Here is a 12,127-nt window from a genome sequence, read left to right as displayed (position 1 = left end):
TAAGACCCAGTTGAATGAACTTCTAAAGAAAGGCCTTATCCATCCTAGTTCATCTCCGTGGGGGTGCCCAGCTATCTTTGTAAAGAAGAAGGATCAATCACTATGCATGTGTGTAGATTATAGACCCTTGAATGTAGTTACAATCAAGAATAAGTACCCTCTGCCATGTATAGATATCTTATTTGATCAGTTGTCTAAGGCAAAAGTCTTTTCCAAGATTGATTTGAGATCTGGTTATCATCAAATCAAAATTCGGCCTAAGGATGTTCCAAAAACTGCATTCTCCACAAGATACGGTCTGTATGAGTACCTTGTTATGTCTTTTGGATTGACCAATGCCCCCGCACACTTTATGTATCTGATGAATTTAGTGTTTATGCCCGAGTTGGACAAATTTGTGGTGGTATTTATAGATGATATCTTGGTCTATTCTGAGAATGAAGAAGATTATGTTGAACATTTGCGGGTGGTTCTCACTAGGTTGCGAGAACACCAACTTTATGCAAAGTTCAGCAAATGTGAATTCTGGCTTCGTGAGGTACCTTTTCTTGGACACATGTTGTCCGATGGTGGAATTATGGTTGATCCCACCAAGGTGCAAGAAGTGTTGAACTAGAAGGCTCCAATCTCGGTGCACAAGGTTCGGAGTTTTCTGGGGTTGGCTAGCTATTATCACCGCTTCATCCTGGATTTCTCTAAAATAGCCAAGCCTATGACTCGGTTGTTGCAAAAAGACATGAAGTTTGTCTAGACTTCCGAGTGTGATATGACTTTCCACACCCTGCGAACTCTTCTAACTTCGGCTCCGGTTTTGGCACAACCGGATATCGAGAAACCTTTTGATGTGTTCTGCGATGCATTAGGTATAGGTTTAGGAGGTGTTCTTATGCAAGAGGGTAGAGTCATTGCTTATACCTCTCACCAACTTTGGAAGCATGAGGTGAACTATCCGACGCATGATTTGGAACTCGCCGTAGTTTTTCATGCTTTGAAGGCCTGGAGGCATTATTTGCTCGGCAATGTGGGCAACATCTACACTGATCATAAAAGTCTTAAGTACATCTTCACTCAACCAGAGTTGAATATGCGTCAGAGAAGATGGCTCGAGTTGATCAAGGATTATAACCTCCAAGTGCACTATCACCCTGGCAAGGCAAACGTCGTCGCGGATGCCTTAAGCAGGAAATCTCATTGCCACTCTTTGATTAAAAGTGACAGCTGGCATCAGAGCTAGATTCAACACTAAACATGTCATACGGGTATTTAAAACAAAAGCTTTTGTTGTGAAAACGGTTTTCCAACTTATAGTTATATATAAGTGTTCAAAAACCATTCTGTAATGTCCCGCCTCTATGAGGCCGGGCCCGCTTACATCTGGCAGCTTTTCTAGGACATAAACTGCCCTCACAGACCCACACAAGTCTTTTGTGCGCACTTTGTCCTCACTCATGCGCACCTGGGAAGGACTTCCCGGTTGATCACCCATCCTGAAAATTGCTCTAGACCAAGCACGCTTAACCTCAGAGTTCTTTAGAAATAAGCTTCCGGAAAAGAAGTTGCAACTTGTTGGTATGAGTATCCTATTAATCCTGTTAAGCCCTAGGCCGGGATGTTATAGATACGAAAACCAGCCCCGCGCCGGCCCCCTTTTTCATCAGCGACCCAGTCGAAGTACATCATCCAGTACTCCTGATCGACAACTGCCGCTGGCATCTGGAGCTCGGTCCATTCTGCGATGAAGTCAACCAACACCTAGGACTTGATTGCCGTTTGGGGGTGCATACGCGACGCCTTGATCCATCAGCTCATGTGCCCATTTTGCGGTTCTCCCCGTGGTGTCCTGGCTATGGACGACCTCGCCAAGGGGCAACGACGTCACGACTGTCACAGTGTGTGACTCGAAGTAGTGGCGTAACTTCCTCTTGGAGATGAGTATGGCATATAGGAGTTTCTGGATTTGGGAGTAGCGGGTTTTGGAGTTGGACAGTACCTCACTAATGAAGTACATGGGGTGCTACACCTTGAAGGCGTGCCCCTCTTCTTTCCGCTCTACTACTAGGGTGGGCTGACTACTTGCGTGGTGGCCACTATGTATAGTAGGAGGGATTCTCCGTTGCTTGGAGGGACCAGGACCGGGGGCTTTGTTAGAAGTAGCTTGACCATGCTGAGCAGCCTCCTGGGCCTCGACTGTCCACTTGAAGCAGTCGGCTTTCTTCAGGAGCTGATAAAGGGAGAGAACTCGTTCACCGAGGCACGAGATGAATCGGCCTGAGGGCGGCGAGGCACCCTATGATCCACTGAACCCCCTTTATGTTCTGGATCGGGCCCATCTTTGTGATGGCTGAGATTTTCTCCGGGTTGGCTTCGATGCCGCGCTCAGAGACGATGAAGCCGAGCAGCATGACCCTCAGGACCCCGAAAACACATTTCTCAGGGATTGAGTTTGATGCTATTTGCCCAGAGTTTGGCAAAGGTTTGTTCAAGATCGGCGACAAGGTGGTCAGCCCATTTGGACTTAACTACGATGTCGTTGACGTAGGCCTCAATGGTCCACCCAATAAGGTCCCCGAAACAGTTGAGCATATAGCGCTGGTAAGTTGTCCCAGCGTTCTTTAGATCCGAACGACATTGAAATGTAGTAGAACGATCCAAAGGGGGTGATAAAAGATGACGGTAGCTGGTCGACTCTTTCATCGCGATTTGGTGGTAGCCGGAGTACGCATCAAGGAAGTAGAGGGTTTCGCACCTTGAGGTAGAATCGACTATTTGGTCTATGTGTGGCAAAGGAAACGGGTCCTTTGGGCATGCCTTGTTGAGACCCATGTAGTCGACACACATCCTCCATTTCCCACTCTTATTTCATACAAGAACGAGATTTGCTAACCACTCTAGGGTGGTGTACTTCCCTGATGAATCCAGCGGCCAACAGTTTCGCTATCTCCTCTCCGATGGCCCTACGCTTTTCCTCGTCGAAGCGATGCAGGCGTTGCTTCACCGGCTTGGAGCCTAGGTGGATTTTCAAGGTATGCTCGGCGACCTCCCTCAGGATGCCTGGCATATTCGAGGGTTTTTACGCAAAGATGTCTTTGTTGTCGCGGAGGAAGTCGACGAGCGCGCTATCCTATTTGGAGGAGAGCGTGGTACCAATGCGTACCGTTTTACCCTCGGAGCTGCTGGGGTCTATGAGGACCTCCTTGGAGCCCTCTGCCGATTCGAATGACCCGGTCGATTTCTTCGCAGTCGGGGGCTTTTTTGGCAACCTCCTCCTTAAGGGCGGCGAGTTTCCTAGAGGTGACGACTACGGCGGTGTGGCCGCAGCATTTGACTTCGCATTCGTAAGCACGCTGGAAGGAGGTGCCGACGGTGATGACCCCGCGGGGACCCGGCATCTTTAGCTTGAGGTATGTATAGTTGGGGACGGCCATGAACTTCGCGTAGCATGGTCGTCCCAGGATGGCGTGGAAAGTTCTGGGGAACCCTACCACATCGAAGGTGAGGGTCTCAGTCCTGTAATTAGACTGATCCCCAAAAGTGATGGGCAAATCGATCTATCCTAGTGGCACGGTCTGCTTACCAGGCATGATGCCATGGAAAGGCGCTCGGATCGGGCGGAGGTTCATTCAGTCGACGCCCATCTCATCGAGCGTCTTGGCGTACATGATGTTGAGGCCGCTGCCTCCATCCATCAGTACTTTCACAAGTCATTTTGGGCCGACGATCGGGTCGACAACAAGCGGGTGCCTTCCTGGGTGTGGGACAGCATCCGGATGGTCGGTTCGGTCGAAGGTTATGGTGGATTCCGAGCACCGGAGGAAGGCAGGCGTGGCTAGTCCGGTCGTATAGAGCTCATGGCGCGCGACCTTCTAGCGTCATTTGGAGTCATAGGCCGTTGATCCTTCGAAGATCATAAGGGCGCCATTTGGCATCGGAAATGCGTCGGCCTTCTCCTCGGCATCATCTGTGGTGGGGACATGTTCCTTCCCCTACTCCCCTTTGTTGGTGCTTCCGAGCAAGAACTTCCGCATGAGGCCACAATCCTTGTACAGATGCTTGGTCGGGAAAGCATGGTTTGGGCATGGTCCCTCGAGCATTTTTTCGAAGTGGTTTAGAGTGCCGTGCGTGGACTTCTGACCACCCTTGCGGTCGGCAGCGGCCACGAGCGAGTCGTCACATCGTTTCTTCTTATTCTTTCTTTTGGCAGAATGGTTGGAGGCGCCTTCACCGGCGCCCTCATCCCGCCTCGCCTTGCCGTCGAGACGGTCGAAGATTGCTCCGACCGCCTCCTCTCCTGAGGCGTGGCTGGTGGCAATGTCCAGGAGTTCCTTGATGGTTCACGGGCCCTTGCGTCCCAGCTTATGAACCAAGGACTCATAGGTGGTCCTAGATAGGAAGGCTCCTATTACGTCGGCGTTGGCGATGTTAGGGAGCTTGTTGCACTACCGGGAGAAGCGCCGGATGTACCCACGGAGGGTTTCATCGGCCTTCTAGCGGCAGTTCTTGAGGTCCCATGGGTTTCTAGGGTGCTTGTATGTGCCCTAGAAGTTCCCCACAAAGATTTCCCTCAAATCCGCCCAACTATGAATGGCGTTGGACGGTAGGTGCTCTAACCACGCTCGTGCCGAATCAGCCAAGAATAGTGGGAGATTGCGAATAATGAAATCGTCATCATTTGCGCCACCAGCTTGACAGGCAAGCCGATAGTCTTCGAGCCAAAGCCCGGGGTTTGTTTCCCCAGAATATTTAGGGATGTTGGTAGGTGGTTGATACCTTGGCGAGAAAGCAGCGTTGAGGATGTGCCGGCTGAAGGTCTGAGGGCCCGGCAGGCCGTGGCTCAGGCTCTGGTCCTCGCCGCTGTCGTAGCATCCACCACGCCGAGGGTGGTAGCCATGTTTGGCCCCTTCACTTGAGTCATTGTAGGTACGTCTACAGGCATCGATGGTGCTGCGTGTGTCGTGGTTGTGGCCGAGACATTGATGCACTGGGATAGCGGTGTGCTGCCTACCGCCTGGCGGTGTCTGGTGAACCGACGCATCCTTGGCGTGGTGCACTGAGGGCGTGCGCTAGCTGCTGTTGAGCTCGTGTCACCGGGACAACGAGCTTTCCACCTACTATGCCGCCGTATGCTCGAGCAACGTGCAAAGTTCTCTTGGCGGGCCCGGTGATCCTCTTACATCACGGCCTCTAGAAGGCCGTGAAGCAAGGCCATCATGCCGGCGATGTTCTAGCTTGCTCGAGCGAAGTGAGGGAGGGTCCCATCATCGGTGAGGATTCTTTGGTGTACATCATAGGCCGTGGCGCGTGTGCGCCCACTGCTTCCACGGTGTTTGATCTCGCGGTTGATCTCCGCGTACTCCTGCACGAGCCCTTGTCCGGCCTCATCTATCTCCAGCTTTTGGGCTCTCAACTACTCCATCCTTACACGAGATGGGGCCACTGCCACCCCTCTGGTCCTGCCATCGGGGTTGCCTGCCAGGGTAGCCTCCTCCTCGGAGATGCTTTCAACGCGCCCCTCAGGGGTTTCCACCATGAAGCATCCTCGGGAAGGGTGATGGCTCCCCCTGCTGGAGTCAGAGCTGGAGGAGGATCCTGGCTCCTTAGTGAGGAGATTGTGGAGGGACTCCATGTCGTGTTCAATTACCCCACGAACTCGCTGTCAGTGGGCGGTTGAACCATGCGTAGAGCCACGAGGTGGCCAGCGGTTGCCGCTGGCGTTGCGGAGACCGAACGAAAACGCTGTCGGGGAGCTCCGCACGTGGCGCTCAAGAGAGAGGCGCCCCTCTCTAGAAGGTCGTGCCATGTCATCATCGTTGGCAAGGGCGAGGTGACGCTGGTTCTCCCTGGACTGCTGGGGTCCAAGGGAGACACCGAGCCGGCACCCAAGCCTCTCATGGTCAAGGCTGATGGAGGGGAGAGATTGGATGGCGATGTGCGCCCGTACCAACTCTCCTCCCACCATGATGATGAAATCTAGGCTCCCGAAGCGCACGTGTGCGCCTAGGACCCAGGTGACTGTTGTGGTTAGCCATCCGTGGCCTGGTTTGGAACGCGCAAAGGCCCCTACCTGGCGCGCCAACTGTCGGTGTTTCGAACAAGCACCGGCTAGTAAATTTATAATTGATGCACGTTAGGCCCGGATGGTGCGCTAAAGGACACAAGGTTTATACTGGTTCGGGCTAAATGTCCATACGTCCAGTCTATGCTGCTCATGTTATTAGCACCGAAAAAGGTTCGTAGTAGGGGGTACAAATGGTCGAGAGAGGGACTGGTCCTAGGTCTCTGATGGAGGGGTCGAAAGGGTGCCAAGAGCCTGGTGGCGGCCTGGCTGTGTGCGTGATGTGTCGAAACCGAGCTCTCTATGAGTTCATCTGTGTGTGAGATGTCCGTCAAAAGTCGGTCCCTCTAGTGGGGAGCCCTACCCTCCCTTTTATAGACCAAGGGGGGAGCAGGGGTTACAGATGGGAGAAAGAGGAAAATACCAAGAGTATAGAATGTCCTTCAAAGGATCCGGGTCTCCCTTTTTTCCCGCTCCTACCCTGCATAACATGGCAGGCCGTGTCAGGAGTGGCGTGGTTATTGATCTTCGTAGGCCATGCCCTGGCCTCATTTAGCAAGTGGGTGCATCCCTGTCCTGCCCCCGTGGGCGGCGTGTCGGACAGGGTTGTCGATCTCCGACCCGATGGGGAGCGGATGGCGCGGTGACTGCTGGTTTGCCGCTGTAGAGGACGGGAGTCCCTCCTTGGAGCGTAGCGGTTGTCGTATGTCCGTGTCGAGCTTCTTCGCCCGGAGGCTGAAGGATGCGCCTACAACTCTATAGGGCGAAGAACACGCGCCTACAACACTATTCAGGCTCTGCCATGCCTGCAAGGGTCTAAGCGCCCGTCCCGTCACTGCCCTGGCGGTACTTTCCTGCAGGGGCGCAGGGCATGGTCCTCGATGCCGCGGTTGACCCGAACGTCTTGTCTTACCCTGTGGCTATCATCATGAGGGAGCAGGGGTGCAGGTTGTCAGGCGAGGCAAAGCCAGCCTTTGGACATCGGGCGAGGCGAGGTCTGTCCTCGGACGTTCGGGCGAGGCGGAGCCTAGCTTTTATTCGTTGGGCGAGGCCGAGCCCAGCCCTCGGGGGTCGGACGAGGCGGAGCCGTCCTCCAGCCGTCGGGTGAGGCGGAGCTGGCCCACGGGCGTCGGGCGAGGCGGAGTTTATACCTTAGGGGTCGGGCGAGGCAGGAGTCTAACCCCTAGCCCTCGGGCGAGGCGGAGCCGTCCTCCAGCCGTCGGGCGAGGCGGAACTAAACTCCCGTCGTTCGGGCAAGAAGCGCAGTAGTGGTCTTGTCCGTTCGGGATTTTTAACGTTCGATGGTTATTAGTTCCACCCCCTTGGGTACCCCGGTATTAGGTCCCCGACAAAAGGTCTCGATGTCACTTTCCTCTCTAATCAGACAGTTATAGGACCACCCTCCTAATAATTTCTCACGCAACATAGGCCCTGTCTAGATACAAGTTTTTTAGTTTTGGAAAAATACTACAGTTTTCAAAATAATTTGGTTTTGGAAAACAATGATGCGATTGGATGCAACAAATCCTAGCTTTATTTTTTGAATCTATTGTATTACAACACTAACATGTTTTTGGAAATTAAAAAAACTCCATGCTGGGTTGTTTTCTAAGCTGCGGTGTTTCATACCTCCGGTTTCTAAAGCAACACTATCATGATATCTGTTTCTGTATTTTGTGGAAAAACAATTACTGTATACGTAGCCTGCCATATACAGATACATATACTAGTTCTATATATAGTGCCCAACGTACAATCCCTCGACTGCAGTTTGATGCTCTGTAGTCCTTTTTCCTAACAACAATCTGTTTAGCCAAATTACACAGCATCAAGCAACTAGGACTGGGTAAGCATTATGCCCTTGTGGAACAATTTTTCCACAGCCCTCACTATAATCAATTAATCCCTGTCCTGCAGTTTGATTTAAAATTCCTAGTCTGACCTTTTTTTTCTCCAAGCCATGGTTTTTTCACACCTCTGGTTTCTAAAGCTACAATTTCTGGCGTTCAGTGTCTTTTGAAACTATGACATCCAAAGGGGCCCTCTTTATGTTTTGACCACTTGATTCATGCTCGCCAACTATGTTGGAATACATAATTTCTTCATATAATCCTTCTACCCCTGTGAAGACCATTTCTTCTATATACACCTTGCTATCGGACCCATAAATGTCGATGTTGTGTCTACGACCTATGATTGCGGGAATGGTCCCTTCATGTTAATGACCTGTCTACCTCTTTTTGGTACCAAATTATCAGGAATTTCTATAAGAACCCATCTATGTTTGTGAACTGTGTGCCTCTTTTTGTTTCTCCCACGGCTTGGCCACTCTATTACCTTCTAAAGTTCTCTACCAAATTATCAGGAATTATATCTCTCTTTGTACCCAGGAAAGCTGTCCACAGTTTTCATGCAATTTGGTAGAGGTGGATTCTTGCATCCCACTTACCTAATCTTTGCTTCATATCCATGTTCACATATCTAATCTCTTATGCAAACTGCTATATATATTTTTTCTTACCAGGGAAGGAGAGCTACAGAAGCTTGAATCCCAATGGCAGAGATGGTCAGTTCTGTGGTTATCCAGGAGTCATTTAGCCAAATGGAATCAGAAACATAGAGAGGCTAGAGATGGCACACATCAGGCTGGAAGCTGCTCTTGAGACGTCTAATAAATGGCAGATCACTGATACATCCGTGTTGCGTTGGCAAAAGAAGCTGAAGCGTGCTGCACAAGAGTGTGATGAGAAACTGCACAAATGTAAGCAGAGAATTCTCGAAGAAGAACGTATGGAACAGGAGGTAAGGAATTCCTCCATTCCTAAACGGATTGGACATGCTACCAAGTAATTTGTTTTCTCCATCTTTAACCGCAACAACGACGAGTTGAACCCATCTGTCGTTAAACGATTTGAGTGGTATGCAGATGGTGCTAGTGAATTCCTGAGATTCATTGAGCTTGGCGGCACACCACTATGTCACATCATGCCCTTTGGCTCCCTTATCAATAATCTTTTTGCAGGCAAGCAACTTCACCATAAAATTGTTCGTGGAAGCCAACAGCCTTTGTGTCAACTATGGTTGATCCCCCATAGTACCTGCAGAGCAAGGAACAGAGGTTGACATAATATTTATCAAGAAAGATGGTACAGCAGAGGGAAATATCTACTTTAGTATGATAGTGCAGCTTTCAGAGAGTACAGACATAGTTGGGATTGCAGTTAGGAGTTTGCAGTTGTTTGCCCCTCATGTCAAATTTATAGTTGAAAATATTACCAAGCGAACTTACTCAACTACCTACTCAAGACCTCTCATGGACGCCATTTGCTTATTCAAACCACATGGAACATTTGTACAATCTTCACAACATTGGATCTCAATGGTTTCGCCCGAAACCATTATGTTGCAAGCAGCAGCAACACCATGAGGTTCCACATTTTAGCAACCTAAACATGGTAGGATTATCAGATGTTTCATTAGAACCAGTAGTTGTATTTAATTTGCAGTGGCAAGTCTCACATTCAGTTTACAGCAAGCGAAAGACCTCACTGTCTGAAGGCACAATGTCTCTGCAAAATTCTCCATATCTGAAAGCTGGAATTGCTTTTGCACCCCATGGCTCTTCTGAAGACATGCTACCACTGAATAAAAGTTCTGAAACAGTAGAGATAGTTGGTGGTCAGCAACATGTCTTGCATACGGACATCTCCTTGGAGCAATTGGAAGAGATTATGCTAGCAAAGGCCATAGATTACTTCTGCCACAATGATGAAGCGTCCGTATACCAAATGATTTGGAGGTCTAAACATGGGGCTGCACGGATTCATGTTGAGAAGCCAAGCATAAACACACGGAGAACAAGCATGAGAGCACAGAGAACTTTTGGGGGGCCTACAAATAGAAAGCTGCTTCGAGGACAGGATCAAAAGATTGGGATTGGGGACTTTCTAGGTGTGATCACTCACTTCGTCAACTTATGGGGTGCCCATATGCCCATCCATCTGAAAAGTTCTCAAATGGACTGGTTTTGGAAAGAAAAGGAAACTCAGTTACCAGAAAGAAAAGCAAAACCTGTGAGAAACATATAAGCATAGATATCCTCGAGGTAGAGTCTTAGTGTTAAATGCTCCAAATGCAAAAGCAAGAGGAGCGAAGCTACGAATAACATAAAGAATCTTAATTTTACTTTCCAATAGTCTTTATTGTTTATGTATTTGTAAGGAAGTAATGAAGTATGTATGTTCTACATCAGGAACTTATGCAACTGTGTCTTAGTTTAGTTGTCTCACTGTCTCTTCTATTGATATTGTTTGTATGTCATTAGCTGAGATATGCTAGGAATTACTCAATTACATTTTAATCAAGATGGAGTGGATTTAGTGGAAGGAGAAAATATATAGTTAACTCTGTGCACTGCATCTATGTTTCTTTATTGCTATGTTTGTCTTTCCTTTCCTTTTGATTTTGTTGTCTAGTTTCCTTTTTTCTTTGTTGGTTGTGCATGCTGCAATTGTTATGCTTTGAGGCTCCCTTCCCCTTCTACCATAATAATGTATACTGCACTGCATAACCAATTTTAGGAGACCAAAACTACCATCTCTAGAGTTCACTAGAGACTACATGCCCAACAACTGTCTTTGTATATCTATTTATAGAGGTGGATGGGTAAACAAGAATGCCCCAAAAATCGGCCCATTCTCTGAGGTGGACTTCCTTACCCCACCGTCACTTTAAATATGAGAAATCCACAACCTGCTCATCCCAGTCGCGTTAAACCTAGGCTAGGGTTCCACCAACGGCACCCCTACTCTGTTCTCTCTACCATTTCTATTTGTCTTCATCAAAGCCAGCGGTGACCCACCTCCGACCCTCTCCTTCCTCACTCATTTCCCTCCTTCACCTTGCACACCCCCTTCCCTTCTGTCTTAGCATCGAGCCATGTGGACTGGGTAAACATGATTTATCCTTGTCCAGACCTTCCACACCCGTCATTATCAACAATTCATCCCTGGCCTGTAGCTTGATTTCATTTTAATATGCCTAGCCTAGCCTAGTCCAATTAGCACATGCCATAAGTTTACTACAGAGACTAGTATATTTGCTTTATCAACAACAAATTGTCAGCAAAGGAAGTGGCACTTTCAAGGTGTAATCTTTCATGTTGTGAAGATGGAGACTTTTCTGACTTCTGAGTTCCTTGTGAAATGCTACTTTGACGGAAGGAGTACCCTATGATACTTGCTGTGGATATGGAGGGAAACACATGGAGGAAAATTGATGGGCCTAGTGGTCTTCAACACTCCATGCATCAAGCTCAAGGTCACTTGTGTGTATGTACTGTTGGTGGTCCCAATGATTCCAAGCTTTCAATCTGGATCCTTGAAGACTATGGTACTGATAATTAGACATTGAAGCATACGGTCACCACACGGATCCTATTTGGAAGGATTAATATTAGATTTGGTTTCCTAGATTTTGTTGACGAGGACATAGTGATTACAGTTCACCCAGAGTGGATATGGAGGAAAACACATGGAGGGAAATTGATGGGCCTAGTGGTCTTCAACACTCCATGCATCAAGCTCAGGGTCACTTGTGTGTATGTACTGTTGGTGGTCCCAATGATTACAAGCTTTCAATCTGGATCCTTGAAGACTATGGTACTGATAATTGGACATTGAAGCATATGGTCACCACACAAATCCTGTTTGGAAGGATTAATATTAGATTTGGTTTCCCAGATTTTGTTGATGAGGACATAGTGATTATAGTTCACCCATAATGGAATTTGATTTTCTTTGCTGGGGAGGATGGAAAAATCATCGCATATAACATAGACCGCATAAGTGTTCGTGTCATCCCTGCCCATGTCTTTTGGTATGGTAGACGTACCATTAAAAAAGAGTTCATCTCTAGACCATTCTATCTTCCTTATGTTCCTTCCTTATGTTTCCATGTTCTTTTATTCATTAGCACAGTAGTAAATAAAGCTGCATTTGAGGTATCTCTCTATCATGCATTTTAAATGGACCAATGTTGTTGGCTTGTCTATGGACATGTTAATTTCCTCAATGA

General features: G+C 48.5%; 1 pseudogene; it reads left to right on the top strand.

Moving 5' to 3' along the window:
* The first annotated feature begins 2,385 nt into the window (after nt 1-2,385).
* On the top strand, nt 2,386-10,445 carry LOC136548329 (uncharacterized; annotated as a pseudogene).
* Nucleotides 10,446-12,127: the final 1,682 nt, after the last annotated feature.

Source organism: Miscanthus floridulus, chromosome 4, assembly GCF_019320115.1.
Source record: "Miscanthus floridulus cultivar M001 chromosome 4, ASM1932011v1, whole genome shotgun sequence".
Classification (NCBI taxonomy): domain Eukaryota; kingdom Viridiplantae; phylum Streptophyta; class Magnoliopsida; order Poales; family Poaceae; genus Miscanthus; species Miscanthus floridulus.
This window is presented reverse-complemented; position numbering and strand designations above follow the sequence as displayed.